A 27,645-nucleotide genomic window follows, 5' to 3' on the forward strand; every position below is an offset into this window, starting at 1 on the left:
CTAGCTGTAATTACACAAAAACTTAGGCAAGGCAACATACTGAAAACAAGGCCTGTGTGCTTAAAGACTTGTCTGGTGGTTGGTTGGGGTTTTTTGCTTTGTTTTTTTTCCACCAGGATTGGTTAGTCTTAAAAAAAAAGAAGTGACCTTCTCCCTTCAGACTTCATATCACACAGCAGGCTGTCCTATACCCACGAACCAGAGCTGTGAGCTCCTGCCATACCACAGCCCACAATCATGGTCATCCCTGGTGGGATTTGACTCACCCCCTTTCTTCATTTGGGTGTCCAACTCACATCTGCTGTCTGCAGCCTTTCAGCTGATGGAGAGGAGGAGTAATCCCTCCTGCTGATCTCTGGCATACCTATCTTCAGATGGACAAGCTAAAAGGAAGCTTACAGACCAGTTTAAAACTATGACCTAACCTTTCTGATTCCTCTTACATTAGCAGTTTAACCAGGATCAGGCATTTGCTTTGGAGTGACCTCAACACCTCCACTTCCCACATTTTCATGCATGCTGTACAGTGGTATTGAAGCGGCCAAACAGCTTTGCTCCTTGTGGATAAAACTAACCTAGAAGATGTACTCCAGGAGAGCCAAAATGCATCCCCAGCCAGTAAGGGCATTCATTACGGGGCCAGAGCACAGCAAGGCCAGCCTGAAGCCTCCAGGGACACACACTCGCAGACATGGGGACCTCAGCACTGACTAACTCATCACCTCGTATTACTATGACACACTTACTGATCTAGAAATAGATTTAGACAGCTAAAATGATGTTGAGAGGAACTGCACCTCCAGAAGAGGCAGCCAGTGGCTACACATCCACTTGCTATTCTGAGGCTTCTGCACGAGGACATGGTTTTCTTTCTTAGCCACATTATTTGCCTGAATTTTTTAGTCCTTCCGCAGAGTGTTGAATTGACAGTCTTCACATTAACAAGTGTAACAGCTAGTCTGGAGGGTGAGAAATGCATCATCAACACAAACAAATTCCCTGCTGACCACACAGACCAAGCAGCTCCAGCATAAACCCACTAAATTTACCAGAATCATTTAATTCCCTCTAGGTTTTTAATTGATGGGAATTAAGCATCATCCTTAATCACAAACCTAAGCAACAATATTGTGTTTGTTTGAAAGGAATGCAGATAAAAAACAAGACTTCATTTCAGTTGAAACATGCAAAGCAAGCACAAAAAAATAAACACATTACTGTTTTATTATTAAGTGCAACTATTCAAGATATTATCAACACGTGAAGGGGCAACTACATACACATTTGTTTATAATGCAGGTTTGTCATCACAGTCTGAAAATGTTTACAGAGAACACTTGACACCAAAGGATTAAATCAACGTAAGTAGAGACAAAGCAAGATTGCACAACCAAGAGCAGAAGCTAGAAAAATTCAGAATAGAAATAAGAAGTCCATTTTTAATAGTGACACTAATCAGCTGTTGAAACACTTTTCACTGGATATTGCCTGAAGCTTTTAAAACAGGATCCAATCTCTCAGACATTTACACTCCAGTCCCACCAGAAGACAGGGTTGTGGTGCTGGGAATGCTCCTGCCTCTATGATGGAGGTAATAGATTTCCAAGACAAAATTTTCTGGCCTTTGCACCCTCAGGAATCTACCATGATGCAGAACTGTAGGTCTGTGAGTACAGGCATTATTAGCATAGTGTTATAGAGATGGAGAACACACTCGGGTTGTTTCCAGTGATGCCTAAGGAATGGAAATTTGCACAGAACCACCCAGTGCAGGGCATCTCCTGGGCCACAGAAAACAATAAAATAAAGCCTATCAATTTTTTCTATAGAGTTTCAAAAGCCTTTTTCAATACATGTAATAATCTCTATTTCATTAACTGCATACAGAAGAGTGGTTATCTGAAAGCACTATTAGCAGAGCCCAAATGCAAAAGCTCCACAATGGAAGCAGAAAGGCAACTTAGCAGATGTAAAGACACTCCATCGTTTAGGCCATTAACTCATTACACAGTCTAGCACTACTTGTACTGAGCAACTGCACAACTCTAATGAGCAGCCTTTATCTAAGTAACTGCAATAGCAAATTTTTTCAATTATCATCTCTAATGCACTTTTTTTTCTAAGCTGAGGGAGAAGGGCTCGGAAGGCTTAATCTAGTTAGAGCAATTTCATCTCTTTTAACACCTTTCCAGACTTCAGACTCAGGCTGCCCACTGAGCACAGGTCAGGATAAAGCAGATACCTCTGAGTATCATCTACTCGTATCTCTGATTTCTCATATCTCTGAGTAGATACAAAAATGAAGTGGAAGGAGATTTCTGTGCTGGCCCCAGCACTGCCTGACACCAGTGCCTCCCATCGCTGTTAGCTGTGGTTCTCCACAGCTCCCGGCACAACAAACGAGGATTTTGTAACTTCTCCCTCTTTTCCCCTTTCATCAGCCTTCTCAGAAGCAAGCACACTAATCCCTACTGCCTGTTACTTCAAGATGCTCTTTCCAAGCTCTCCAGGCTGTAAACATGTCAAACTGGAAGATACATCTCTTTTTTCCTCCTTCGCATACCCCCCCAGCTTTTTAATCCAGCAGGTTACACGCCAAACTCGCTCACAATCCTTTTCAGAATCGCCATTTATACCAGCATGGGTTAAGTGCTGACACCCTTTCAACAGAAGGCAGGAGCATTATTAATTGAACTTAAGTACTACACGTCAGTCAGATATGTGAGTGAAACAAGCCTGCTGTTATAAACCGCCTTTGTACAGTAGTTGTGCAAACACAGACGTGGCAAGGTTGCGTCTGCAGCGGAGCGGGAGGTTTATGGCATCGGAAGCAGACACACCTCGTTTACTCAGCTACCTGGAGTGCTGCAGGAGCAGGATCATGGTCCATGGCCATCTATATACATACCAGAGCCTTTCCCAAGATCATAAACCCATGTCACTGACAGCACACGCACCAGCTGCTGGGCTGAAACCACGTAGAGAGTGACATTTCATCGTCATTCTCGTGCTCAGGCTTTATCCAGTTGAGTATTTTAGTCTAAACAGGTTTGCCGGCTGGTTGTGGGCAGCTGGAAAAAGTCACTCAGCCCCAGACCAGTCCTGCTGCTCTCTTTAGCAGGCAGCTGCCAGGCGTGGGCAGGCTGCAGGACTTGGCAGAGGAGACCTGTTCTGACAGCTCACAGAAACTGGAAGTGTTGGTCAGAAGCAACTCCTGAAAGGGTCTACTCCAACCTCCTGCTCCAAGTAGGACCATCACCAGCATGGTTTCCTTGAATGCAGTGTTTTCCAGTACTTGAAACAAGCAAGATGGATCCAAAATCTCTGCTTCGGTGTGATTTCATCCTCTTGCTCCTCATCACCTCTTCATGCCTGACCAGAGGCAGGAGCCTTGCAGAGACTGCATGGGGACACGTGAGCCCGAGTGAACAATTCTCCCTGGACCCAAGCAGGTGTTGACTGGAGCATCTCCATCATCTCTGCAGCACCCTCTCTACTACATCCTACACCCATTTAACCCGTGTGCCTCACCCTGTCCCACCAGCCCTGGTGATGGAGAGATGACCACATTCATCTTTCTCACCATGGTGGTACAAGGAAGCCAGACAGCTGTTCATAAAAAACAAGCCAGCACTCCTGCTGCGGACAAGCAACTCACATTCTGACTTATATTTCTGCAGGCAGAAGCTGAAACTAAGTAGTTTGATTTCCAGAGAGCTGCTGGAATTTATAGGGGTGACCGCAAGAGAAAAACAAGTTGGAACTGAAGACAAATGCTACCCTCCACTAAAATCTGCCCATGTAAAAGCTCAAGCCATCAAACATGGCTCGAGGCACTGAAAAGGCTGCAGTTCAGTAGCGTTGATCTTACATCAGCATCTATGAGCCCCATTTACAAATTACTGACCCACCCCAATGACTGACAGACAGTGAACGCAGAGCTGGATCAGACATCAAGGAAGGACACATATTAATAACACACCACGTGCACTCTTAGACAGCAGCATGAACAAAATGCTTCCCGTTTTACCCGTACGCCAAACCTGCAGCTTTGTGCCCGAAACCTCCTTGGCATCAGTTTTCTGAAGGCAGCAGAGACCTTCAGGTTGACTCACACTCTTCTTCCTCTGGACACATTCCAAAAGAGACAGAGGGAAATTACAGCATTAACTTTTTTCTGTCTAAGATCAGGTCTCCTCCAGCCTGAGAAGATGACCTTAGTTGGGCTGCCTAGCCTTTATTCTTGTAACAAAACACTGCAAGTCTTATCTTCATTTACCCCCTCGTTTCCAGATATATCACCTCTCCACATCTCAGGAGAGACAGAAATGGGGCCATACTAAATTGCTTTCTCTTGCCAGGCTGGGAAGAAGCTGTGCTTCTTTGATACACACACAACAAACAACGGACTGCTACTCCTGGTGTGACCACTGATGGTCTGTGGGACCTTGAGCAAGCCATTTCACCTAGCTGTGTCATATAAGGATGACCATCCAGAGCCACCTCTGTAAAACTACTCCACTAGTTATGAATGAGCAGCCCAAAGCTGATAGATCTTAGAATTGAGGCCGTAAGACCTTACACAGGCTACAGGCTCCCACCTCAGCACCACTCCATGGTCCTACACTGCTGGCCTAGAAAAAGAAACAGAAGTGTTTAAGTTCTTCAACAACAACAAATTGTTCTGAGAAACAATATTTTTCATAAGTATCATCCAAGACAGCTGTCCCCTTTGCCTCTTCCCACAACACCCTCAATCCAGGAAAAACGCGGGGGAGACCACGAGAATAAACTGTCACATCTGACATTTTATAATTATCGCTGAATCAACAAAGACGGTGGAAAAGGTTCTATGATAAGATCTCCTGCTACCTTTGAGGAACTGGGCACCTCCTTTGCCACCTGATTTTCTGAGCAGCTTATCTGAAGCTGCTTTGCAAGAAAAGACATAGCTAGCTAGTGTCCAAATCTCTGAGCGACCAGATCAGCAGCCCACGGAGAGTGGGAAATGTGGACAAAACAGCATCTGTGATTGATAATTCAGTCTTCAAGACAAGGAGGGCCAGGAAACACTGCAATGAGCCACGGGTTCCCATACCCGTCACACACAGACTAGTCTCCCCGATGAGAGAGGCTTTGCAGAGCTGGCAGGGGAGAGGGCAGGGCAGACAATTTCAGACAAGCCAGCAAGGATGGAGCAGGTAAGGAGCAGAGTTCACTTTGTAAATGGGTGCCACAGTTCTCACTTTGCAAAGGAACCTGTTGAGGAGCACACAAGCGTCACGTGGGATTTACACACCAGCGAGGAATCCGCTGCTGCAGCCAGTGAACCCCACTGAATAATACTGACTTCAGGCAAGGAAGTGTCAGGATGTTTTGTCTTGTTGCAGCCATACCCCTGCACACCGGCATTTAGTTTGCATCAGCTGCAGCAAGTGCTCCAGTAACACACCGTGTGGCTCCCAGAAACACTCGCCCCAGTAAGCCTCCTCCGCTTTCCAAAGTCACCAAAAATTTGCTCACTGAGAAAATCTCTATACTTTTGAGTGTTTAGAGAAGATTAAAACAAAAAACATGGGTCACCGGATGGTGCTTTTGATCAGAAAACCACTGCACATTTTTACCACTGTGATCCAACTTGTTTTAATGCCTGCAAATATCCCTCGAGTCAAATGAACTTGTTCAAAGCTGATTCACACCAAGGCTACTTTTTAAATTGGGTAGTTGTTGACAAGCAGAATATATTTAACAAGCCCCAAGCATCTTGGCATGCAGTATAAAGACTTCCTATTATGAGTTGTTTTTTTTTAAAGCTAACATATGGGCAGAGCAGGTTGTCTGCCACGGGGCACTTCCATACAGTGCTTGGCACTAACAGAACTGCAAGGATATCCAAAAAATAAACCAGAGAACATCATGCCAAGAACATAGGGGATGAATCACACCATTTAAAATTCACTGATAAAATGCACCATTATGTGTTTTTCAAATCCTTCTCATCTGAGGGAAAAGAAAAGAAAATAAATCAAAATAATTGGCTGGCCTACGGCTGATTCTCAAGCACGTTCCTCTGGCTAAAGGGCACTGTGAGAATACAGCAGGCTCAACCAGCTCCGAGATGCTGGGAAGGGGAGCCGGCTATCTTGAACTGCTCTCAAAAGGCCCCTCTGACAGCCTTGGCCAGTGGATGGGCATCTTGATTTACAGTATGGGGATAAAATTAAGGACTAGATGATTTCCTCCACCGTCAGAAGCTTCCATGGAAGTGCTAGGAGGAAGTCACCATCCCCGAGTGATTCCCAGAGAAATGGTCTGAGAATGAAGTCAAAGGCCTTTCAGGAACACACAGCAAGGGCACCCGGTGATTGTAAGATGGGTCAGCTATGGTCAGACTGGCTGAGGTTTTGGGACAGTCTTGGAGGCATAAGTCTCTTCCTTCCCCTTTTTATTGCAGTTTTTCTAGTCACACAAAGCTGGATAGTTCATCTGCAGCTGAGGCAATGACTTCCCTGCGCCATGCGGTCTGGGCTACGGAGCTTCTCCTGCCCATGCAGCTACCAAGATCACAACACTGTAATGCTGTGGTTCGTGTGCCAGAGGCTACTGTTACACAGGACACAGTCAAAAGGAGTTCCACAGCAGCAACAAAAAGCACAGCTTTGGCATGTTCCTTGCACAACTGAGGGGCAAATCCAGTAAATCCTCTGCTCAACAAACCCGCCAAAGACAGGAAAACTATATGCCGTAGTTTGGGGATCAGCACCCCCTTTATTCTGGGAGGTTGCCGAGATAGCCATAGGGCCCACCTACTCAGAAAGCATCCCAAAACATCTGCTCCATCACCAGGGACAGTTTACACTGCCAGAACACTCTTCTACTGCAACAGGAGCAACTGGAGAAAATAGGGACACCAGAGTGCTATTCAACCTGCTGCAGTGAACAGGATACTCCTATCTTAACCCTGGTGACAGAAACCATGACCTAGCCACAAATTCTAACACCTGTAGTAGAAATCACTGTATTTCCACATCCTATAGACCACCAGGGTCCTACCAACACCGTGAGCTGGCCAGATCCTAAACCAGTACAGCAAGATGCAGTTTGGCTGTGTTGGCCTCAGACAATCCAGAAAGCTAATAGCTCAGGCACAGAGCTGTTGAACCAACCAGGACAAGCAACAGACCCAAACTGGCTTGCCTTTTCCTGTGTCTCTACAAGCTAGCCAAGCCCTGGTTAACCCTGTGGTGGAAATCTTCCCCTTATTTCCAGCTCCTCAATCGTGTTCAGTACTGGGAGGTATCTGCCACTGCGAAGCTTCTTGTGAAAGCAAAGCCTGCTGTTTCAGGACTGTAAAAGGAAGGAGAGACAGACAGTAAACTACAGGAAAAAAAAAGACGTTACAAACTAAAACCACTGGCATAATGGATCAGAACAATGCTGCAAACAAGTTTCCTGCAGAACTTGTATTCTGACTGCCAAAAAGAGCTGTACCCTATCCCATCTGCATAACCGTGCGATCTTATCTTCACTACCATCCTTCTCTCTCCAATTGTTTGGGAAACTTAATTGATAAAACCAGACTTAATTAAATAGGAAACTTGCCCGTGTTTGCACAACTCGGAACACAATGGGGTCTCAGTCAAATAAACACTGGTGTCCATATTACATTTGGGAATTCTCTGTGGTTTGGGGTTTTAAATTCATTACAGCAAGCTTGGGAGCGGAGTTTCAACAAGAATCTTTTCTTCTCCTCCCATCCTGTGTAATGGGAGGGTGAGACAGGGACTGAATCTGCATGCAGAGAGGCTCAGTACTGGTTCCAACCCAATGTGTACATGAGGATCATTTCAGGACACACCATATGAGACATGCTAGCCCAAAACCAACTCTTTTTTTCTCACCACTTCTCAGAACCCAGACCTAACAAACTGCCCTGAAATAGCAGCACAGCTCTCTAAATAGCATTATTTCTTCTCTATTTGAAAGCAACACCCACACTGAATCTTTGATTTTAAGCCATCCCTGAGCAGTTACCACATCTTTACCATTCAAGCCACAGGGAAAGTCATTAAATGCAACAGAAACACTAGGGGATGAGAACCAAAATTAGAAAAGCCGGACACCACACGGATTTACTCCCACAGTAACTGGATTGACCTCAGCCTGGAAGGGACTCGACCTGACTCCAGGAAAAGTATCGATGGGACTTCTCCTGAGCTCGCGCTTTGCCGTAACGTTAAAGCTGCATGCTCCAGCTTTAAGACAGCAGACACCTAACCAGGGCTGGCTTTAGCCTCCCTCAAAGAAGACAGGCATCTTCCCCATGGTGCTTAAGGTGCAGGGTTTTGCATATGACAACAAGAAATGTTTCAATACAAAAGCACAGACCTTCTCCCAGCTAAACACTGTCTGCATTCAGGTCGTCTACAGATATCCAGAGGAAATCAGTGATGGCTACAAAAAGCATCTCATACAAGAACGTATCCCTGCTGTAAAGCAACAGAAGCAATTCACCCTGCTGAGTGATTTTTCCTCCTGAGTGCTAGGCACATTGAAATAGAGCAAAGAGCAGGAACAGCTCATGAAAGACAAGGAAAAGAAGAGTGGGAGAGGAAAGAGATGAAAACACAACAGTGACACCTTCGGCTTTACTTTCACCTTGTTGCAAACTTCAAAACAAAAGCCCGAGGAATAAAACTTTCTAGAGATTCCAAGAGAAAATCTCCTCCAGTCAACTTCCTGAGGTTACCAAGTGCCCTGCTGGCAACAGCAGCCCGGAATGCCGTGGGATGCACACTAAGGATGGATTATCACTTCTGCAAGGTGCCTTTCCTTCCTCCTGACACACCTGAACTCCAAAACATTTCTCCCCTGTGACAGTCAAGACATTTTACTGAAACAAAGAGAAATTTACTTTGCATTGCTTCTCTTCAGGAAACTGCCTCTCAAACAGCTTCACAGAATTAAGATAAAACATTGCTCAAAGAGAAAAATTAAATAGCACAGGCTAAGGAAAAAAATTAGATATTTTAGGTCTAAGAGATTTTTCACAGAGCAGGAAGACTTGTCATGTGGTAAACAGTAGAAACAGGCAACTGGGACATTTGTGATTTATCTGTTCTTCCACAGCCTTCCCATGTGACTGGGGGCAAAAGAATGACAATCCTATCCATAAATTGCTAAAAACATAGCATAACTTCAATGTGTTTAGATGGGAGCTCATTTTATTCAGCACATCATCATGCTTTATCCTCTCAATACTTCAGCTTCACCATATGTAAAACAGCATTAGCACGTAGCTGTGCCAAAAAAAAGCACTTCAATTAATGCCTTCAAATGAAAAGCAATCAATGTAAAATATTAGATACCTCCCAGGACTGAGCTACGTGGAAGTCAGAAGAGATAACAAGCCAGTAAATTTCAAATCACTGTTTGCATCCATCCTGTAACTACATGCTAAAATCCATACAGCCTACAGCTAGGCTGGCACGTTGGCAAGAAAGATCTGTCATTTCCAAATTTAGCAGACACTTCAATTATTGTGTGATGCTTCAAAAGCAAGAGAGATATGAAGTGGAGTTTGTAGGATGACCATTTAAACTTAAATGAGAGCTCCGCTCACTGAGTAAAGTCTTTTCTTAATTCCCTTCCTGTTTGGACAATTTGATCCACTTCTTTTTTTCCACTGCAACCACAAGGGTCTGTCCTGCAGTGAATGGATAGGCTTTTTTCTGGGATAACTTCCAGGTTAAAGAGAAAGGATTTACACTTGAATGAAACATAGGCTCTGTATTTGGAAAATTTGTTTTGAAAACTTGGGAAGGAAGCAAAGCCTCCTTCATTTAAAAAGGGGCTCAATTAACATTCTCTGACAAGTCTTCCTATCGAAAGAACAGTACTTGCTGGGGGACATGTGATTTGAAACTTGTTCTCCTCGTTCACAATGTCCCTTTCTGAAATACAGGCCAGTGTTTTTGAGAGACACGAGGATCTTTGCACAGCTTTCCAAAGGACTGCATGCCACAGTCAAGGCTTTGACTCCAGATGCAAGATGTTCTATGACTTAGGTTCAGAAAACTTAAAATAGTGCTTAAAGACCCTAATGAAGACTTAGCGTGACACGTTCACTCTGTGGCTGAGCTGTCCTTGTGGAGGGATCCACGCTGCTCACAACCGCGAGATGAATCCTCCCCCAGGAGCTAAGAAGCATTACAAATCTTGTTTTCTTGAAAACATACAGCATTGCACGTCTGGTTTTGGTTCTAAAACATTTTGTAGAGAAGACACTAATGACCAACCAAGCAGGTGTTCTGCTTTTGATTCAGAAGCTACTGGGTGTGGGTTTGATCTGCAGCAGGCAGCGGCCAGACAGGACCACCACAACGGTTATCTTGCTTTTGGAAAACAATCGTGAAAGTGCTGGGCATGTCTAGATATTGCCCATGCAGGAGGAAGAAAACAACCTATGCCTTTATTTTTTTGCAGCTAAAGCTAAAGGGAAAAAAAGGCCTCTGACAACTTAATGTCCATTTTTATTTCTGAATTCCCTTATCAACTGCCTATGACAGAGCATTCTTCACCCTTTAATAAGCACAGGTCAGAGTCTAGCCCACACAAAGTTCATGATAGATTGAGTATGGGTGTTTACTTCAATACACAGCAGACCGGGATGGGAGATAAAGGTATTATTAACGTATATTGTTACAGAAAGACTGCAACCTTCACCTCATTTAACACTCTGGGGAGACCATCTGTAACAGACCATTCTCATTCATTTCCCCTGGATGCCTCAAATCAAAATCTGACCGAGGCACACAGCAACAGGAGGGAACAGGTACCCGTAACTACCCATCATCAGTGCCTCAGCTAGGAGAGTAGGCTTCCTATGTAGTGAAAACGAGGACACATACTCTCTCCAGAGCCCGTCCCAGCAATTTAGGTGCTGAGATGAGACCTACCCTCTGGAAAAAATACGATTTTCCCTGTTGACCATGCTTTTAGTCTGGCAATTAAATCAGGTGTGGATAACTATAAAAATTCTTCTGCGTTCAACAGCTATTGTCTCGTTCATCCAAAATAAACTGGTGGCTGAGGAGTTTGTCTACACTGAAATGGATCAAAACAGTTACCCTGCAATCTTTTCCCTACATCCAAAATAAAAGTGATTTAGGGGCTTTGTTATTTAATAAGATTTTCCATGGGAAAGTCAGCATGCTTTAAATTCACACCCCACTCTACAGTGGAATAGTTTCCTCATGTGGAAAAGTGCCTAACTCTTAACCCTTGCCAGCCACAAAACCACAGATGTCAAGATAGAAAGTATCAAGAGAATCCTCCAAACCTCCCATATAAATGAACCACAAGGTACTTTGCACAGCTGGTAAATGAGCTGCTTGGTGATAAACACACTTATCGGAGTTTACATTTGCGTAAGACACTTAAAGATTAAGAGGTCTACTGCTGTCTTTTCTGCCTACCACAGACAGATGTTGGACAGCATGACAAGTTAGAGATAGTTTTTAGATGAGGTAAGCAGGCTATAAATGAAAAGCCCTAGGCACCTCACCCAAGATATAGGGCCAAAAGTTGGGCTCAACTTGAGCCTTGTGTCAAAATCCTCTATCGATCCCAAGGGAATCCACAAAACATTTGGACAAGACATGTTTCACATAGTCACTCTCCCATTACCTTGAGCTAAAGATCCCCTTGGCAGATGCATCTTTTGTATACGCAAGGGACGTTTCTGGGTACATTCTCCTGAGAATATAATACGTGGTGACAACTTGTGAAGCATGCTCATATCCACAAGTCTTTCAACAGACAAGCCAGCTGCTGGGAAAATATAAACCCACATCTTCTACAAGAGTCTGGCTTTGTTTTCACTATGCCTTTGAGAAGTCAATCCACTCCAAAAGTTTTAAAATGGATAAATGCATTAACTGCATATTCTCAGGAAAGAAAAGGAAAAGTATTTCAATAACCAAATATCTCCTCTCTTTCTATGTATAGAACTGATCACGCCAACTCCTGTGCAAGCTTTCTGATCCTGTCCACTGTGCATCTTCATGTACTGGAAACAAGATTTAGGACCAGGAACCTGCTGCAAAACCCAGGTGTCCCACACACACAGAGGACACCTCTCTCTGTTATATCACGTTGGATTTAAAAACAGGGATGAAGTTATCCTATACATTTTAATAAAAGACACCTGTGAAAGGGATTTAACCACTAGAAAAAACTGTGCTTTTAAAGGTGGAATTGCCTGGCTAGCATGGGCAAAGTCTGAAAGTGTTGCAAGTCTCTGCTCTGGGACTCCAGATATTAATGAAAATGCTGCAGACATACAGAACCTCTGCCTCAAAGTTCCTGGAAATGAAGTGATGGGGACACAGGACCGTATTTACACTGCTGCTCCACTGTGCATCTTCTTGTGTCCATTTGTCATCAAGCACATCCTCTCCTCCCTGCTTGAAAGCAGATTAAGCTTAATATACTTATATAGTTGTGAAGAGTACTGCCTATCATCCAATTAGACAGGTAACAAGATCTGAGTAACAGCACGTAGGCACAGATAACCGTTGGCTGATATCTGGTACAGATTAGACACGTTCTTTATTTTTCCAGCCCTTGAGGAAAAGGGTTGGGATTCGTTCAAAGGCTGCTCTGAAGACTGGATTCAGGTAATTGTTTAATTTTGTTTGGGACCTATAAAGACAGCACATTTGTTTCCTCTTGATCTTCTGGAGCTGTCATATCGCAACTGTCCCGTTACAAAACTCCTGATAAATTGATAAATCTGGGGTGGCTTGTGCATTTAAACTTTCAGTGTGGACAGGGACAGATCTCATCACTTTTAAGGTCCCTTCTAGCCTCAAAAATCTATGGAACAATAAAGGATCTATGCATCAGCAGGAAAAAAAAACATAGGCCTGTACAGAAGTGATAAGGATATTCAGAAATGCAATCTTTATTAGCTCTGACACTGTTCCACATGACATTCTCATAAGATCCAGCTAAGAAAACATGAACTAGATGTAATCACCATAAAATGTCTGTCTGACAGCATAGTTCTTGAGCTTAATTATCAAGGGTTTGCTATCTAATCAGGAGGGCACTGGAAAGCGGGTTCAGCCAGGCACAAGAGCTGTGCAATATTTTCATTGCCAATTTGGATGATAGACTGGAATGTATGGCCATAAACCCAACAGATGATTCAGCTGGGAGGATCTGCAAGCACTATGGTGTACAGGTTTAGATTTCCAAATGATCTTGACACCGTGGTCCAACATCAACAAGAGGAAATACTTAAGAAAAGTCACAGGTACAAAGGTAAAAATGGGGAGCAACTTCCTAATCAGCAAGACTCCAGAAAAGGCTCTGGCATTTTAGAGGGTCAAGGTACAATTGTGAGGGTCAATACTGTCCTGCAGCTGCATAAAGGAAAACCTCAGCCTTCAGTGATGATTCATAGGAAGCACTTAGCTATACCTTGCAAAGTTTTGCCCTTAGATGCTCACCATTGTGCAGCTAATGTGCTTTTTATAGAAGCTGACTGGAGAGACTCTTGTAGAGAACAACAAAATTAAAAAACACCAGGTAGGAGATTAAGCTGGATCCATTTAAGCCAGACACGTTCCTAAGAACAGACTAGTCCAGGCAAGCAGGCAGGTGACTGCCTGAAGGAAGCCTCCTTCATACTTTCAACAGGAAGAATTCAGAATTTAGCTCTTCCAAGTTTAATACTGGCTTTAATCTCTGTCTAAAAACAAGCTAATGACCATCAATGTGGATGGAAAGTACGAGTCCGTGGGCTTATCAACCTAGAAAGAGAGACCAGAAACTACTTTTTAGAATCCCATGTGCTTTTACTTCACACTCCTTCCAGCACACTTTCCTCAGAAAAAAGCCCCATGTAGGTCAGTCTGAACACAAGTTTTTCACTGTTTCAAAGCAACTCCCTCATTAGCAGATCTTTTAAAGAGTGACCATCCTAGAGACACTTAACCTGTCCCCACAAACAGGGAGATACAGATTGAATGGGTGAAACACAAGGTGATTAAAATTTGGTTGGATCACTGAGCTCGAAAGGTAGCAGCCAACAGACTGAAGTCTTATCTGGCAGCCTTTTATGAGTGGTGTTTCTCAACGAACAGCCACTACTGACAGTGTTCAACAGGTTAGCTAATGCCCTAGATGATGGGATGGAGAGCTCCCTCAGCAAGTTCAGAGACAACACCATGCTGGGGTGAGCAGTCAATACGCTGGAGGGCAGGACTGCCTGGCAAGCTGGAAGAATGGGATGAAGGAAACCTCATGAAGTTGAGAAAAACACGAGTCCTGCACCTGAGACAAAAAAATACCCATTGTCAGGACAAACTGGGGACTGACTGGCTAGAGACCAGCTCTTCAGAAAAGCACCTGGGGGTCCTGGTGGGCAATAAGGTGAGCAGGAATCAGCAGCATACCCCTGCAGCGACAAAAGCCAGTCACTTACTGCACCGTCTTGGGAAGGACAATAGCCGAGAGCTTGGGGAAATGGCTCTTCTCGGCATCAAGGAGGCTTCATCTGGAGCACTATCTAATTTAGCTGCACTCCTCAGAAAAGATAAACTCAACCGAGTTCAGTGGAGCACCACTGAAGCGGTCTGATCTCTGGAATACATGATTTAAGAGAAGAAAATGAGGGAATGGGGTTTGTTTAACTTAGAGGAGAAATGGTGGTTAGTGAGGGATCTAATTTGTATCTTCAACTACCTAACTGTGAGGTTACAAAGATGCAGCAGATTCTTGATGAGTACAAACAAAAGGACAAGAAACAGTGGGCATAACATGCAGCAAGAGAAAATTCTGATTAGACAAGAAAACATTCCTCACTGTGAGAGCACTAAGCATGGCACCAACCTGCCACGCTCGAGTGGAAAAGGTCTGAAAACTTCATCAGCAAAATTCACAAGAAACTTCCCTTTGATTCTGACCCTGCTTGGAGCGGGTCAGATGAGGGAGCTCCACGTGTCCTATGCAATCTAAATTACTCTTCGGTTCTAAGAAATTATTATGGAAAAACACTGAACAAGGGATTTTGCCCAGTAGCCTACAGCACTCTACACCTGTTCAGTGATAACAAGTACTTTAGACTCAAAAGCTGTCAATAAAATACTTTCCACTTGACTAAAGGTCCCTATATCTGTAATTAAGGGGGAAAAAAAAAAAAAAAAAAGGAAGAAAGAAAACACTAGAGCTTTCACTGCTATTTGAAACAGAACAAGAGAAACTGGAGACTCATGTTATACAAGTTATCATACAAAAGCTCTGCAAGAAAACTGTGAGGAATTCAAAGAAGATACATACTGATAGTTCAAACAAACAAAATCAAGACTGCTCCTCCCCACCTGCTCCTCCCACCACAATAAACTTGAGATGTTTCAGACCTGCCCAGACCAGCCTGCATTTTGGTGTTAGCTTCTTCAGCTGTCTCAGGACAAAGGCTCTCTGTATGTAGACATACCTTTCACACTTACTTCCTACTCTCTCCCACTGAAAGCTGTAAGAGGTGTTAATAGATCTAGAGAAAATGCCTGCAACAATACACACAGGCAATTTTTATTTTTTTTTCCTCCCCAAAATAAGGTACTACACAAAGTGAAGCACTTAGAGGCAGTTCAAATGAAACTGCCACTTTCCTCTCAGCATCCTGTAAAATGAACCCCCTAAACCTAACAAAACAGATACAACTACGGTGTACAAAGTCAGTGAATGCAAACTACAGTGCTTTGTGTAATGTGGACAATTGTTCACCTGGAAGCAACAATACCCAAATTCACTTCACCCAGACAGATGAGCAGCCCTCTGATATCTGTCTCTGTCACACAATAGCCATTCAGAATAATTTTCCTAAAATTATAACAATCAAACAACAATCACATTCAAGCAAACAGCTAATTGTTCCTTTAATGCTGGCTGGCACATTACCCAGTCTACCTTAGTAAGTAATGTTTCTAGTGATTATCGGCTGCATTTTCTATCATGTTTGATGTTTGAGTGCTACCTCTCTTCTCAGAATAATCTTCACAGGCACCTCTTACCAGCTTTAGAAATGCATGAATAACTGTATCCTTCACAGAAACAAAGAGATAGTACGTAAAAAAATCAGATGCACGGAGCATAACCACTTCAGGGAGGGAGAGCAGAAGGTCACTTCTGATCTGCAGCTGGGAGGTCAGATCAGTAAAGCACAATTGCCCAAGTTGCAATTGAGCTAGTCATGGGGAAAGCTGACAAGGACCTTCACATTACGACAGAGAGGCATTATTATGGAACAGTCAGTGAAGATCTGTAACACACCCCTGTGGAAAAGATGGCACTTGAGCAAAAAGAACACGTGCTCTGTTTTTACAGTGGGTAAAGAGGCAAAGTCATAACGAAACCTTTCATGACAAAACACTATCTGTGCTGCTGTCAGGGGAAAAAAAAAAAAAATATAGAAATGAATCCATCATACCCCCAAAGTCTACATATGAGAGTCATAAAATTGCGTCTGTCAGCTCAGTACAGGTAGGTACCAGACAGAGCAGTGCAGGCAAGTTTTGGGCCCTGCAGCTCAAGAAAGACATGGCCCAGACATTCCCCAAAGTCAGCTGCGGAGGACTGGACAGCTTGCTCTGTACAGAAACAAAAGGGCAAGAGGTCAGCAATCTTCAACTATAGCACAAGAAATCGAAGTCAGAAACTAGGAAAATCTTGGTAATAAGAACAATGAAGGACTTTAAAGGATCACCCAGGGAGGGTGGGGAAAGTCCATCACTGGAGGCTTTTAACAACTGTGTTGGACAAACATCTGCTGGGGAAGTTTAGACAGATCTGACCGAGTCTTGGGGCAGAAGGTCGGATTAGACAGTTTATTAAGGTCCCTTCCAGCCCCGCTGTTCTTTGCTTATAACAGAACTAGGACAACAGAACATAGCAGCAGCAGCCCCAGAGCACATGAGCTTAACTAATATTGTCATAATATATCAGAGCAATGCTGTGAGATCCTGTGTGCAGCAGTTACCCACTCCCACGTGGTAACTTCTCCCTCCGCTCAGGAAGGACCACTACAGAGATAACACCAACAATCAGTCTTACAGAACAGGCACAGGAGCTCCCCAGCACAGCCCTCCCAATGAGACAGTTCCTCTCACATCCCACAGCACAGGGACAGTTATTAACAGGAGCCTGTCTGCACCTTTTGCCTCCACATCTCACCCTGAAGTCAGAGGAGCTTCTTTTTTTTTTTTTTTTTTTTTAAGGCCTTTCTTCTGTTCCTCCCTGGAATATTTTCATGCGTAAGATCTTCAGGACTGGATCTCTTTCATGTTTTGGGGAAGCCTCGAGCAAAATGTTTGTGCTCCTAACAACAAAAAAGCTTACAGATCATCTGCTTAGCATTACAGATTCCCATCTCCCCTCCCGCACTGCCTGTCCCTCTGCTCGGCAGGGAGCCCAGCATGAGAAATCCCACCTGCATAAAAACTCTTCATGAAGAAACGCCTAGTTAGCACTGACCTTTCAGTCATCCCCAGGATCTGTGACCTTCAATGCTTCCCACCAGCTTGCCCAAAAAGCAAAGCTGATTTTATGTAGCGCTTTCATCAAAACTTTGTTTCCCCTCCTAATGCTCCGCTCTGCTGTGCGGGGAGCCCACCACAGAATCCGGGATCCCACCCTGAGGGAACTGGGGGACAAAAAGGGTAATGACCCAGTGCTTAACTCTAAAGCCCATGGTCACATTCAGCCCTTTGTCAAGTTCTCTTCAAAGTCCCAGCAGAGGCACCAGATGCTACTGTATAACTGGAGCAACGGCGTGAGCTCCCCATGACTATGAAAGGGACATTTAATTGAGTCTACTACGTTGCTTGAAGCACTGCGCTTCTGCAAGCGTTAATTAATGGCACATAGCTTCTGTGGGATCAGGCCATCCCAGCAGCAGAGTGTAAACTGCAAGCCCCAAGTACTAACCTTTAACTCAGGGTTAGAGCTCAACCTATCAACTTCAGCAGCACGGGGGGGTTAATTTTTGCTTCCTTGAGTGCCCCCACAAATCCTCCTGGCTTATTCTTGTAAATGCAAAGCCAATCCCCAAGCTCTGTCGCGTATATCCATGGAAGCATGCAGTGAGCAAGATGACAGAAGTCATCCAAGGCAGAAATACCCACTCGTGTGTGTGTGTGTGTGAGAGTACACCTCAGCACGTCCAAGGGCACAGCTTTGCAATCTCAGGAAACTTAGAACTAAGTTTGCACTGTCCTTAAGAAGGACAGCCCTGACTGTCTGGGTAGTGCTGATAGCAGCAGTCATGGGACAGGCCGGGGATTGGATCCAACTGAAAAATAACCCTATAAAAATAAGTGATAATCTGATGCCAGGTGTGTAGGCTCCTTGATCAAGATCCCTCACCCACAGGCACACCCACACAGGACCATCCCTTTCACCTTGAGATGTAGCACCTTAAGTTTGTATAAGTCACCCAAAAGACTATGCCCTAACAGAGGTGGAGAACAGTTATGCAAGAGAGGAAACAAGCAGTCGGATAGGACAGCACAGTGAAAATATCTTAATGCAGTTTCACTGCTGAAGCCAGTGTCTTGCAGAACGACACTCCTTCCAGCTACCCAGGCTTTCCAAAAGGGTCAAAGATTTTTAGGAGTTCAACCAGAGGATTACCAGACGCACTAATGATGCACGGCTTCCTGGCAGAGTCCTCTGGGATCACAACTGTGACTGATTCCAAAAAAGAAAATCCTGTTAGAAGACAACTGGAGATCAAAGCAGGAGGTTACACCTACATCCTGGAACACACATGCCCACGGGACAGAACAATTTTTAATTCTGTTTCAGACTAAATGTCTGTTTGTCCAACAGAAACTTTAGGTTAGCACATCTGAATATCACACCTGTACAATCTCTTTGAGAGAAAAAGCATTACTCACCTGCCCCACCAAATGAATTAAACTGAACAGAGCTCTTAAAAAGAAACTGCTTCTTCCCTATGCGATTCCCAGCTCGGGGATGGGCCAGGACTCCCTACTTAGCTTAGCACAAGGCATTTTCTGGATACATTAGCTTGAGTAGGTACTTCACGACAGAAATAATCTAAATCAAATTGCTTTCTTTTTCTCCTCTCCTCAAAGTGTGAAAACATCATCATATCCTGTCCGATATTTCAGTCTTTCCAAGCATGTCAGCAACCTACACTGTTAAATGCCACTCAGCTAAATATAGAGGACACACTTAAGAAAAATCTGGCATTATGCAGAATAATGAACAATGAAGAAATGAATAAATAACTATCCATTTTTCAGAAATTATCTACCTCCAATTATTCTCTACTTCGTCAGCCAGTAAAACAAATATTTTCTTATTTCTTAAAAGGTAGTTCCTGCCTTTGAACTCAGTAGGTAAAAAAAAAAAAAAAAAAAAAAAAAAAAGGATTTTAATGAGATTTTCAAGCCATTATAAAGACTCTGCAGCCCTCTAAAGACCTACTGGATAAAAGAAACGCAAGTGACCAAAACTGAAGATTCCCCACAAGCTGAAGCCATCTGCCTTTACGTCAGTTCAGCTCTCCAGGCTGCCCACAGCTGAGAATCTGCCTCGCTTACTGTGGCCTCCATCCTGTCACCGATCTGCTCCGGTGCCTCCAGCTCTCCCCCTCCATCCTCCTACTCTCAGAAGTGAGATAAACATGGTCTCAGAGGGTGATGCGGGAAACAGCCCCAAAGAAGGAACATATGACAACCAAAGCTCTGTGTAAATCACTACTCCGGGGCTGCAAAAATCTGTTTCCCCCCAGACCAGCAAGCCTCCAGCTGCCATCATTTTGAGTTATCTGAGAGCACTAACAATAGCTGTCTTGTTTTACTGAGACGTAAAGCGTGGCCTGGTAGCAGAGAACTACCCTGGAACAGCTCAGGGATCAAGCTCCAGCACAAACAGCAGGGAGAATCTTTTTGACCCTCTTGTATTACATTCCTGCTGATGAATTCACCTCGCTACCTTCAGAGCAACCCGGGGCTTCCTCTGTGCCAGAACATTCCTTGCAGCATCCATCCTTACCACCCCATGCCCCCAGCCCCACGATGTCACAAAACAAAAACTCCAGCGGCCACAAAAAAAAAAAAAAAAAAAAAAAAAAAAAACACAAAAAAAAACACAAAAATAAAAACCCACAATACCAAAATAGTGCTTTAAACCAAGGACATGATTAAAATTCAAAGCAGCACACCACTTTTTAAAAATCTACTGCATTTAAAGATCCCCAGAGGAGAAGGTCACCAATATGTATCCATTGCACTTCCCAAAGCAAAGGTCTGTGTCATGCTGCTGGCAGGTTCAGCCTGCAAACAGGTTCTTATAAAAATCCCAAGTGCTGTGCTATCCACAGCCAGGGTGGGCAGCGTGGAGCTGCTGGCTGAACCCCCACTACCATCCCTCCAGCCTGCAACCCAATCCCTACCCCAGGGTCCCTCAAGGGTGCTGGCTCTGGTACTCAAAGCCTTTTATTCCCATACAATTAATATATGCTGTATATTTTGGTGATGTGACGGACGCGCTCCGGTCAGGTGAAGGCAAAGGTTCTTTATGAATTCTATAAAGAGCATCCGCCCTGCACTGCTGAAGAGCAATACTGCTGCAACACCAACCGATGACATTCTCCTTAAAACAGCTGCATGTGCCAAGTTTAACCTCAAGATGCTTTACTACAGGTTGCAGTGGACTCTCAGAAGGTACAGGGAGGAGCTGAACACCACAGGCTCCCCAAAATATGTTCACAACTGTACACAGGCACAAACTAAGGGCCTCAAACTCAGGTTTTTACAAAGCCACCCTCCAGAGCAGAGCCACATGTCATGTGAAACAGCTGAACCACATCAACATGCTCTTCAGGTGCCATGATGCACATGGTGCTAACGAGTTGCCACAAAGCTTTCTTTTCCAAGTAGTTCATAGTCCCACCCACAGTATTTCTGGAATCTTTTCTTAAAATAAAAAGAAACCACAGATACATCAGATTTTTTAAAAAAGCAAAGATTTGTAACCAATTTCCATGGTGACTACTATAAGCTTAAGTGATATTACTGTGCATACACCCACGTGTCCTCTATGCATGGAATACCTGGACACATCAAAGCCAACACATCAACAAGAGCTGAGGAAAACAAAACACATCATCAAGGGCTGAAAGTTTTCATGTTCCCTCAACGGGAACACAACAAGGATGATAACATGGTCTGGAAACACCACCATGCTTCGTGATGCCATTTTTTAACTATTCACTTCTTAAAGAGTTCATAATACAAGGAATTGGCTGCATTCATTTTTTTAACATTATGCTTCTATCCCCTTCTCACAAACTTGCTAGCACATTTCATGTGCTAGAGGATTTGAACCCCACCTCCCACCAGCCAGTAGAGAGCACGTCGCTCACCAGCCATGGTGAGCTACTATCCCTCTCCCACATCACTGCTGTGCTACAGATTAATTTTTACACCCAAGCAGAGCGGGACAGATCCTTAAGCCAGATGGTTTAGACACTCTCTTGAGAAGTAGAGTTCAAATCCATTCCTCACCCACTTCATTTCCAAGAGGCAACCTTTATACTTCTTTATTATCTACCATTCCAACATAATAGTTTGGCTTACCAACAGAGCTAAAAAAAAAAAAAAAAATCAGTTATTTAATTTCCATAGACTTGACTTCATTAACTTCTGGAGAGGACGAATGTTTGTGGCCACTGGGAAAGGATATTTCTACATTCTTCCATTTTCTGGTCTGTTAATTACAGCTGCTGAGACAAGGAGACAGCAGTTAGATTTGTGAAACACAACAGGCTGCATTTTAATATTTCTCAAGTCAAAGGCACAGAGAAAACAATTTCTATTTTTTTTTTATATAACCCAATCATACGAAGTAAGTAAATCTACATACTTCAGAAGTTAGCATCACCATTCTCCTCAGACCCTCATTTGGGCCAGCAGGAAATTAGTTGAAGAATCTTAGATTTCATTAGAAGGGATTACTTTTCTGTGGGGTGACAGTCACAGAAAACAGGAAGCAATATAACTGGGGCTGAGAGGACAGACAGCTCCTCGGCAACACAAATACACTACATGCAGCAATACCCCTCCAAACTTCTGAGGCAGAGACAGGCAGGAGCCCACTATCTTGTGCAGATGGAGGACTGTGAAAAACCCGTATCATAAAATCATACTACTTGGCTAAGGTGGAGACCAGTAAAAGAGCACCATCACATCTTCTAGACCAAAGGGCTCTGTAGGGAGCCCATAAGCCATAGGTGTTCTTCTGCTTGTGAGGAATGTTAGCCATTTCACAGAGCTTTCCAAGCTCTACCTCAGCCTCTCCATCTCCACCAAATCAGCTGAGATTCCTCCACCCCAGGAAAAAAAACTTGTGTTTCAGAGATACCACAGTTAACTGTTGACAGCACTCGGGCACATTTTGGTGGGAGAGACACAACAGAGAGAAAGCCTTTCAATTGAAAACCAGCGAGGACTATCCAGGAGTGCTTTTGGCAACAACAGACGAGGATGGGGGCTCCCAGGACACATGCAGGGTGTTCATGGCATTCCAGGTATTTCAAGAAAGCATGGCACAAAGCGGTACAGCTCAAGAACAGCTGCTCCACCGAGCCGAAGGATTGAGAAGGATAAACGATGACAGTGCCCAACATCAGTTGGAATTTTCAGGACTTAAAGACCCAGACCTCTGTGATTATTTCCATATATAGTTTGGCCAAAATACCAGCTAGATGCTCCTCTAAATCCAAAGATGCCCAGGTAAACATTTGAGCAGCTATGCGATGATTTGGATCCAGGCACTGAGTCAGACCTAAGACCATAGATTTTTTTTGCCAGCTCAGTAGTCATCCAAATCTGTTTCTCACTCTGGCTACCCACTCCACAACAGGGAGAGAGGGGGGTAAAGGGAAAGGCAGTACTGTCTTTTTTAGAGGCAAAACCAGATGAAACTATGAACCTTGCTACTCACTGAAAAACACTGTACATCTGTTCTCCAGCAGTGCCATAAAAGATTAGTAAGTGCTGGGCTAACAATCTGGAAAGGAAAAAGGACCTAGGAGAGCAAAATGTTATCACTAAGTCAATAAAACAACATTTGTAGAAGACTGAAAACACACGGCATTCTTGCACAATGCACAGAAGTGCTCATAGGCTGATTTCTTGCCTTCCACTAAACCTGTCTGGTAACGCTGGGAACAGGACTGCGTGGTACAGGCTAAGGGAAAAGTGGATCAACAGGGTGAGCTAAGGACAGAGCTCTGGACTCAACTCTATTTGTGCAGGATCACGGAGTGGACATGCATTATCCTGTACATATGGTTTCACTTTTACGTAAAGCTTGTGTTTACATCCAGTATATCAGGGCAATTACAGCTGGCCTCAGCACTGGATTTGAGACAGCGTGCCTATACACCACACAAAGGATTTTTAGGGGTGATCAGAGAACAAGGATCAAGTGGAGCAGCTGCATTTCTGGGACTGATGATGTAAATTGCTAAAAAGCTTTGTTTTGAGGTCAGGTTTGGTGACTGACAATTGGCTTTGTGCATTTCACTACTGCGTGCCCAGGACTAATCCCTCATCCACCACAGCGATTTAAAAAGACGGAGCAATTCTGCAGAAGTCAATGGATTTGTCTGAAAACACGAGATTGGTATGAACTGCCAAGCCCCCAGTTATTGTAACAGCTTTGTATAAACAAGAAACACCAAAACGCAAATGAACTGCAAGTCTTCACAGCTCGTAATTTACATCCCGCCTCACACATCAGCTTATGGTGACTTTCCCACTTAACCTTTATTCTTCATGTCATCGCCTGAAACGCTGAGGCAGAGAAAGCAGAGGCGCACAGGGACGCACGTCGCGTGCGGGCGATACGCTGACAAACATATGGAGAGAGGAAAAAAAAAAAAAAAAAAAAAGGAAAACAAACAAACAAACACACACACAAAAAAAAAAAAAAAAAACCACAACCGAACAAACAACATAGAGAACACCCCAAAACCCTACCACAGCCACACACATCCGCAGGTGCTCTGCCCTCAGCTGAGCCCCACGCAGGGAGGCGGTGGTCCTTCTTTCCCCTACCCCCCTCCTCAAAAACCACCGGATTGGGATAAAACCACCACCCGCAGCCCCCCCTGCTCGGCACCTGGGCTTGGCGAGGCCCCGGTTCCCGGGGCTGAGGGAAAAGGGCTCGCACGTTCGTGAGGCGATTTTGCCCAGCCGGGCCGTGCGGGATGGGGCGCCGGGGTGGGCCCCTCAGGCGACCGCCCGCTGCCCCCCCCCCACGGCAGGCTGGAAATCCCCCGCGGCCTCATCGTGAGGGGGGGGGGGGAAGAGAAGTGGGTGCTGCCCTTCCCGCCAGCCTGACAGCCGAGGGGACGGGGTGCTGAGGGAACCCCTCGCCCGCCATGCCCTCTGAGGTAAATTCGGAGGGGAAGACGGACACCCCCCGCGGGGGCTGCCGCCGCCTCCTCCTCCTCCTCCGCCTCCCTCGTACCTCTCTTTGCGGTGGCCGGAGGGGACGGGGTCTGTCTCGCCGCCCTCCCGGCTCGCCTCAGCGCCTCGCTCCCCTCCCCGCGGCTCAGCGGCTCCCGGCGCGGCTGCGGCGGCTGCGGGCACTGCGAGGGGAGAACCAGCGCCGGCCTGTTTTCCAGCCGCCTCCCCTTCGGCCCGCCCCAGCTCCTCCTCCTCCTCCTCCTCCTCCTCCTCCTCCTCCTCCTCCTCCTCCGCCATCTCCTCCTCCCGCCCCAAGCACCGGGCGGCCCGGCCGCCTTCCCCCGCAGCCTGCCCGGCACAAGGAAAAACCTCAGCGCCCAAACGGCAAAACCCCGGGGTGAAATAAACCCTCGCCTCTTCCTTTAGGACAGGCTTGGCTGGGGACGGCATGGGGGATCCCAGCATTAGCCCGCAGTGCCCCTCAGACATCCCACTCCGGCTGGTACGGGATCTATACTCTGAAATACCTCAGGGTGGACCTCTCCTGAAGGTACAGAAAAGCAAAAAAAAAAAAAAATGTCATTACGGTGTAACGAGGAGGGAGGAGAACGCGTTCACAGCGGAGGGGACAGGGCTCTGCTGCTTCTGAATTTGATGCCTTTCATGCAGCTGCAGGGTAAAAGTCTTGTCTCCAAGCAGCGGCCCCTTCAACAGCACGTTTTATTAAATTACAGCCTCTCTGCAAAATAAGTTTGCAACCAGGAGCGAGCAATGGGTAACACGTGGGATGGGGATCCACCGGTAGAGCTGAGACACTCGGACGTCCCGCAGCCTTCACATTAAATGCTGGCTGAAATTGCTTTTGGATGTCTGGAGAAAAGACTGCGCCTTGGATGAAAACAGTCATTTCTGCAAGTTTCCTTCAAGCGTCTTAAGGTTTTATAAAGCGCGCTCAGCTGCCTGCCAGAGGTTTGCACCTGCACGACTGGGGTGAGGTTTCTTAGCCAGCTGAAACATCTGGAGAAAACAGCAACAACAACATAGGGCTTGGGTTTCCCAGCTTCAGTCAGATATTAAATAATTACTGTGCAAACTTTTCCATTTCACATATATAGTGTTTGCGGGCCATTTGCTTCCAGACCTTGCGCTCTCCAGGCTGCCCTTTGCTTCTGCTGTCGCCGCTAGAATTGATACCTGCAAAGCACCTCACCCAGAGGCTGAAGCCACGGACAATTAGTATAGGACAACGGGCATCTCATGGCCACACACTGTGTTTGAAACGTGGTTTCTGAGCCTGCAAGCCATAAGGATGGCTGTCCCCATCCAGCACACCAGTAGGAGCCGGCCAGGCTGGGCATGGTGGGATGCTGATGGAGAAGAGGCAGCGGCTCTGCCCTCTCACACGTGCCCCACAGCCACGGCACAGGGTCTCCACCAAGCCTACAGATGGAAGCAGAGCTTTGCAAATTAAAGGACATCAGGGAAATGAGCCATATCCCTGTTTTAACCAGCTATATCTGGAAAGAGGAATTGGCAACGAGGTTGGTTATGTTGGCTGGAAAGAGCAGCCTTTCCCACCAGACCGGACAGAGTCCGAGATGATAAGGAAATAGGGTCAGTTTGATGGTCCGACTTGGAGCTACCTATCTGGAGGGGACAGAGAGGAAGCCAGGATTTCCTACCCGTAGTCCTCAGCATCTCCCAGAGCAATACCTGCCCCCAGGGCTGCCTCTGATCGAGGCCGTGTCTGTTTGTAGCCAGAGGAGCCGCGATGAAGAACTGTGCTCCCTGTTCCCACAGAGAGGCTGACCCATGAGAGATGCTAGTCATCCAGCAGCTGGGAAAGCTGGTGAGCCAATTCCTACTGAATGGCACTTCTATTTCCTCCATTGCAAGTAAACAACCGTTCTTCAGGACTGCACTAGCTCTCAGCTCACTTGGCTGCAATTTGAAGGATTTGAACTAAATCTAGAAATCTCTGAGTGGCTGGGGTCCCCTGGGCTCTACCCTCTTTCTCCAGTTTAAATTTGGCAACGGAGCCCAGCCAGCTCAAAAGCCCTAGGCATGCTTGCAAGACGTTTTGAGGGTACATAGAGATGCAATTACCTGTGGGAACATAAAGCTAAAATGCTTTGCAAGCACATGTTTCATACAGTGTTTGGTGCATTAAGAAAGAGGAATTGACAGATACGGCTGATGTTGGTGCCATATTCTGACAGCAGTTCCAAATAAATTTCATTAAACCCTAAAATAAGCACTTTTTGTGCCTCTGACATTTGTTTTCTTAGCTTGTGGTCTGTGAACAGCTGGCCTTCAAGGTAAATAGAGGATCTTTCCTGGGAAGAACCCATTAACCACAGGTTTATGAATGAAATGCAAAGTGAACGATGAAAGTCCAGAAAGTGTAACCCACAAGCTAGGAAGAAAGACCTCCTTGTGCAACACACCTGAGAAGACTGCCAAGAGCTGCGAGTCAGAGACATAATCGGAATGAAGAAAGAAAAGGGTGTTCTTGCCTAGAAGATCTCTTTCTGGGAGGACTCTTGGGTTTTTTTGTACCACAGCAAGATCTCCCAGGGATGGACAGAAATAGCTTAGGTCTCATGTCCTTCAACACACACGTTCAAAGGCAAAGGGAGTCTAGCAAACTAAGCCGGAGAGCCCACAGTGGGCATGAGGGGAGTGGAAGGGCACTATATTAAGCTGTACTTCTGGGTTTGGGGGTGTTTGAAGTCTTGTCGAGGGAATCTTATTAGATGGATTGATCCTTTTTCTTTCTGCCAAGCAAAATAATGATTTAAAGCCATTAAGCTACTGTCCTCTAGCTTCTTATCGACCAGCATAATGCCCCATTCCTAGAACTGTCAGGTGAGATGAGGATCAAGCCTGGCATGAAGCCTTTTTTAGGAAAATAAAAATCCAGCTGCTTGGAAAAGAGATGGAGTGGAAATGAAAAATAGGCAGCATTCGGTACCCCTCCATGCTCCAAAACACCACATTCCTGACATTCAGTATAGAAAGGCTTTGCCTCTTGGTGTTCTCACACAGCATTTTTCATCCTCAGATTTAAAAATGTTGTTAAAAATGCCGTTATTCACTTGAAGTCAGCGATCTTCCAGTGCAAAGCCAC

The 27,645-nt window shown here is 45.2% G+C and overlaps 1 protein-coding gene across 3 annotated transcripts in view; it reads right to left on the reverse strand.

Moving 5' to 3' along the window:
* The window catches only part of SMOX (spermine oxidase), a 76,685-nt gene that overhangs the window by 30,900 nt on the left and 18,140 nt on the right, over positions 1–27,645 (reverse strand). Inside the window, exon 1 of one of the 3 annotated variants that reach the window (XM_032993887.2) lies at positions 24,577–24,735. The exons of the other annotated variants lie outside the window; for them this stretch is intronic. The gene's annotated coding sequence lies outside the window, so the exon portion shown is untranslated. Of the gene's footprint in view, positions 1–24,576; positions 24,736–27,645 lie in introns of those variants that run through there. 3 annotated transcript variants of the gene reach the window in all.

This window comes from Tyto alba, unplaced genomic scaffold (genome assembly GCF_018691265.1).
Source record: "Tyto alba isolate M040663 unplaced genomic scaffold, T.alba_DEE_v4.0 Super-Scaffold_6, whole genome shotgun sequence".
NCBI classification, from domain to species: domain Eukaryota; kingdom Metazoa; phylum Chordata; class Aves; order Strigiformes; family Tytonidae; genus Tyto; species Tyto alba.